This window comes from Phragmites australis, chromosome 16, assembly GCF_958298935.1.
Source record: "Phragmites australis chromosome 16, lpPhrAust1.1, whole genome shotgun sequence".
Taxonomy (NCBI): domain Eukaryota; kingdom Viridiplantae; phylum Streptophyta; class Magnoliopsida; order Poales; family Poaceae; genus Phragmites; species Phragmites australis.
In genome coordinates this window covers 27,962,893-27,968,924 of record NC_084936.1, presented here as the reverse complement: position 1 = coordinate 27,968,924, position 6,032 = coordinate 27,962,893, and the positions used below count along the sequence as shown (strand labels likewise).

The following is a 6,032-nucleotide window of genomic DNA, read 5'->3' as shown; positions in this document are numbered from 1 at the left end:
ACATCGCCGTACGTGTAATTGACATAGTAACTTTTTTGTGAACGTATTTTGCAACAAGACCACGATTCATGGCCGGCGGTACAGGAATAGGATTTTTCACTACACGGAATCGTCTACGTACATGACACACAACAATGCTATAGTACGTGCGGTGCGTACACCACCTAAACTGTCAAACTGATGTTAAGCTGGTCTATCTATCTGAACAATCAACCGAAGATGAAAGCCTGACATGAGCTTGGAGGGTCAAAATGAGATGCCACCTGGGTATTATGTACCGTCAGTGTGGCTGCTCGATCAATTCAGGTATTAGCCGGAGCAAGAACCCCAGCTGCTGCTGCGAGAAGGCCTGACGCCTTGCTCCGTCCACGCTGACATCGCTCCCCAACATGCTCTGGCTGAGGTCCGGTTTACTGAGATCCACCGCGGCATTTGAGATCTCCTCCACCAGATCAACAATGACGCCATTTACGCCCATCAGATACTGGACGCAAACGGCCTCCCACACATTACTGCACATTCAACAAAGAGGCATAGGAAGGGTGTAAAATGATTGAGGAACGAACATACAGACATCCAGTGGTAGACCGAAGCATGAAGCATGATGCGGATATGTCACTTACTTGAGCTGCCCATATGTGAGAAGTGCAAGATTGGATTCTTGTGCTCTGAGGACTGCAGAGGGGTTCTTGAAAACCCCTCACTTCTGACACAATCCCGTGCAAGCCATAATCTAGGCATACCCGGATGGCCTCGTCAAGTGAGTTCCTTCTTGAATATTGTGTTTGGCTGTCCCCCCTTCTGGTAAAAAAAACTACCTAATGCAATAGGAAAAAAGATGGAGATGATAACTCTGGAGGTTGACATGTTTGCAGTATAATGCATGACAACATTTCCTTCTAATCAGTAATTCTATTGTACATCAAAATTGGATATAAAACTACACAATCAAACATCAGGAAACCATCGGTTTAGACTTTAGACTGCAGGTACCTAGTACCATCCACTTTGCAGGTTACTGATTGATACAACAAAATATTGAGCACTATGTTATATGAACTGAGTTGAGAACAATAATTAAGAAAACGATTTTGGAATCTTCCAATGTCTCTTTGTAACTTCTCGACTGCAGTAATTGATCTCATAGGTTTATTGTCTTTTCAAGTAATGAAGTAAATGCTGAGTTTAACATATTCCTACATAAAGTAACTAGTTGCCTATGGTGCACTACTCGAAAGACTCTGATGCAAGTGAATCATAACCAAATTGTTCTTCAACAAGTTGATGCGTTAAGATTGATTTTGGAAGTATGTTTAAGAGTGTATGCAAAGATTCTTCCTTGCAGCAGTGTCAAAGATAACCGGTGCAATACTAGCTAGACAACACATTGAGAAAACTTGAGAAACAATTCAGACATAAAACACAAGACGTTTCAAAGCATACTTACAGGATAGAAGCTTTGGAGTTCTCGCATCATCCGTGCCGCATCAGGATGGAAAGTTGAGAAAAAGACTGGTCTGTTGCTCGCATACTGGAAAACAACCTGCGAAAACCGTTAGACAACATTATGGACATCAGTCGTCACCTGAGTGCTGAGATGTGTGTCAATACTCAATAGATTGGATGTGTAAGAACCCTTTCTCGGGATCTTCTATGCCTCCTGTATCAATCTTTAGATCAAGAGACTGATACGCATAGTACAATAATTAAGACATCACAGTCATACATCGTACATAAAGTATTACGGTTTACAAAATATAAAAGATCTTCAAACCAGACTGTATGGCCTAACGGCCATCAAAAGCACAACGGAACGACTATCCAAAGCCACAAGCAGCTAGGGTGCAAATGTGACTACTAAATCTACTTCTCATCCGCACCTTCGTCTCCAGTGAAACCAGCATCTGCTTACTCATCTAAATGATAGTAAGAATGAGTACGGAAGGTACTCAGTAAATAATATACTACTTCTAGGTATTTGATAGATGCATAAAGAGTATCTCAAAGATAAGGCTTTACGGTTTAGTTTTAAGTGTAAAATAGTTTTATGCAGTTATTTAGTTGTATTCTCTATTGTTTGACTTTGAAAAGAATCAAACAAGATAATACAAAAATATTTTTTTGGGGGGGGGGGGAGGGGTCCTGGGAGGGGCTACACCTCGCTCCGCAGTCCTTATCATTACGTCTGTGTACCTCTAGTACTACGTAGATCCTGGTGGATTAAACCAACAACATCATCACACAGACATCTAGTCCACACACTCACTCCTCAAGACACACGCACCATTGAGTCTAATCAAAGCGTGGCCATTGCTTTTGCATGTTCATGATCATGGACACAGTTATTTGAATATATTTACACTCTACTGAGGTTATACACTGTACCCACGCGATATGCTCAACTTTCATCTGTTGCAAGCAGAGAAGCGAATCATACCAAGACACTTCAATCACCTTTCCTTACTAGACTCTACTACGAGATACCCCAAGTACTCCAGGACTACGTAAGGGATGCCAAGGTACCACCGGGACCTTCGTAAAGAGTCTAGTTTAGTAACATCGCACGAATACCCGGTAGCGCTTGGGTTCTCGTTGCTCACCCGGCACTCCTAGTAGGATGCCTAGCTCGGTCAAGAGAAAGATAAGTCAAGTCATGCTCATACAGGACGCGTGGTTGCACTGGGGTGGCTTAGCATAACAACGCAATGATTCGGTACTTATATAGCTGAGGCAAGCATCTTCCGTTGGCAATGAATACCACAAAGGAAACTCAAGCCTCTAAGAGCATTCTCGACTGGAGGACTACTCCACTTGCCCCCACTAAACATTTTTCACTCTTTTTACACACTACCCGCCATATCCCGCACTATATCAAGGATTCTACATTCACCAAATATTCATGACATATGAGTTGAAGGGATTAATAGTGAAGCGACATCTCCGAAGAGGTGTATTCCATCCTAAGCATGCTACATATCACGGCATCGTCCGATGTTAATATAGATAATAACAGGTAAATCCTAAGGTGATATGTATTCTAGATAAGACAGTAAAGCATGCCAATTGTTTGATAGAATTTAACTACTGCAAGAAGTTGAAATAATGCAATACATAGCGCATGCGATAATAAGTTATGTTTTAAGTTGATCAATTAGATTATTGCAAAACATAAGCTCAGAATGATCAAGGAGATAGGACTTGCTTTCTCCGAAGTCTTCTTCTAAACCTTGGTCGACGTCAGGATCCTTAGGGTTCTTCACGAAATCCTCCAGTTCTGCAAACGTGATTACGGCCAATAACAGCCTATACCAGAGAAGAATCAAATAACACCAAATGGAAAACCAAATGAGCCCTAAAGGATATCACTCTATGATAGAAAGATAGATCTCAAATTTAGATGAATTTAGGCGAAAGAACCATCGGAATCAGAGTCAGAACGAAGAAGTTACGACTCCCGAAAGATTTAATATAAAATTAAATGTAGAATTTATGAAATAATACTATTCACGGGTGGGGCTCTAGGTGGGACCCACTGAACAGTAACCATGTGGGACCCACTGCATAATACTCAGGTTAGGTTGGATTAGGCCTGGATATGGGTTTGGGCCTGGGCCGAGCTGCACAGTGGTAGATCCATTGGAGTCAGGTCGACCGATGTCGCGGGCTACGGTAGCTGGGCCAGCCCACTAGGGCACAACCCACAGTTGCTGGGCTGGCCTAGCAGGCCGGCGACGCGCGAACCAAGCCACGGCCTGCTCGGTCATGCTGCACAGTCGAGGCTAGGGATCAGCCACACGCACATGTGCGCGTGAGCTCGTCGGTAGGGTAGAGCGGCGAAGGGGGAGTGGCAGTGAGCAAATGTGGTAGATGCTACACCTTCAAATGACTGAGTGGATAGGTATTTATAGCATTAAACCCGCCGACTAGCCATTTTTCCAACGGCTTAGAAAAGCTGTTAACACCGGATAATCCAGTGAGAATGGTAGTACTAACACCGGATCATCCGGTGAGTACAACCTCAGAAACTAGCCGTTGGAACTCCACTCAAAACCTCTGTGGACATTGGATATTCCGATGTGCCTTCAAATCTATCACCGGACCTTTTGGTGAGTTATCTTGAGCCAGATCGCGCTACTTCTTCTCTGTAAGAAATGTTCTGGTACATTGATCTTTAGAGCATCAGACCTTTTCGGTGGGTTGTTCTTCATTCTTCAATACTTGCAGTCACCTTTGCAAAAAATTCTCCGATGCTATACTCTGGTGTGCACAAACCAAGCACCGGACCATCCGGTGGGTTGATCTTTAGTCTTCTGCACTTGCATTCTTCTCTGAAAAAAATGCTCTGGTGTTACCCTGTGTAGATCACCGGACTATCCGGTGAAATCCTTAGCCTTCTCCCCTTTATCAGAAATACTCTAGTGAGTTTAACACACAGAGCACCGAACTATCCGGTGAGGCTATTAGCCTCTGTGCATAATGCTCCGGTGAGTGCAAACTCCTCTGACCTTCCGGTGGGGCAAATCTTTCTGGGACTTATCTAATTCAATCAAACTTTATCCTGATTGACTTCTTGATATATTACATCCATGAGACCTACTAATATAAATTCTTGGCAAACATGTTAGTTCCAATAACTATGTTATTATTAATCACCAAAATCATAATCATGGCCTTATAGAGTTATTTTCGCTACAATCTCTCTTTTTTTTAGTGATTGATGACAATATGTGTGCATGGAGGTAGCTTAAATACCACTTATAGGAATGTAGAAATATGCACATCTAGACAATAAGTAAAGATAGGAAGTTTAAGTCATATCATACTTGGAGGTAGCTTAAATGTAGAAATTAATTGACAATGATACCAATTGAAGTTTTTAAGCATTGCATACCTCTAGGGACGTGTTGATTTCTCCATAAGATTATAAAAGATACATCTAGTAATACATGTTAGTCTAAAAATACAACCCATAGGATATACTCCCTATAAATATGTGCATACAAGTTTTAAATACTTGTGATACATATGCACTTATTTTTTTATAACAATAAGAAGGGTACCATATAGATTGGTTCATGACATATAAAAGATACTAATTATGAAACTAATGTCATAAAAAAAACTTATAACTAATAAACTATGTAGGCTGCTCATAAGAAAGAAAGAAACACAAACAACCTACCATATGAAAACATACACTAAACATTGCAATAAATTAAAATAAGCATATGTAATCCTAGACAAGGCAAATAAGCTATAACAATTAAAAGATTTTGCAACTATCTCTATTACCTTTTTTACTTTTGGATAGGGGTTTGGGTATATGATGATCATGATCTTCATCAAAGTGTCCAATCTTATACACTTGGCTTTTTTACTTGAGCATTCATTTCATCTTGTAAACCAAGTCTCCAAATCCCCAAGCCGACTTGTAGACTTTAAGTCTTCTTTAGAATCCAAACTGGTTGAGGTTCCTTTATATTGGTGATGACTTTCTTAGGCACCCAGATGGGTTAGTTCCAATCCCAATCATTTCTCCCAACCATTTGTGTAACAACCTTGTCATTGTTCTTCTTCTTGAGCTTATAGTGGTTGCTCTTGGTCTTGATTTTGTAGTTAAGCTTGGTGTAGATGTTGGAGGTCTTATTGGAGAGGTGCATAATGATAGCATGATTCTTCACCATGATAGCATGATTATCTTGAGAAGGTTGAATATGGTTCTTGCGCTTTAATCTTGCCAAGTCGTTCTTGAGCTTTTCGATTTCTTGTTTGAGCTCATCTTTTTCTTGCGCAATGAAGTCATTAGATTGTTCTACAAAAACATTCTCAACATATATCTCATTACAAAGAGGTGAGCTAGATAAATCAATTAAATCATCATAAGAAGTGCAAGTATCTATGTTAAGATTAAATTTAAATAGAGAGGTAGATTGCTCCAAATGAGTTTTAGATTGAAATTCAATGCACTCAAATTTTACCTTAAACTCTTCATCTTCTTGTTTAGCAAATTGAATTTTCTCAATAATTGCTTA

At 40.5% G+C, this 6,032-nt stretch overlaps 1 pseudogene; it reads right to left on the bottom strand.

Annotated features, from left to right (window-relative positions):
- Window positions 1–280: 280 nt before the first annotated feature.
- Window positions 281–1,904, bottom strand: LOC133895203 (glycerophosphodiester phosphodiesterase GDPD2-like; annotated as a pseudogene).
- Between the last annotated feature and the right edge of the window lie 4,128 nt (window positions 1,905–6,032).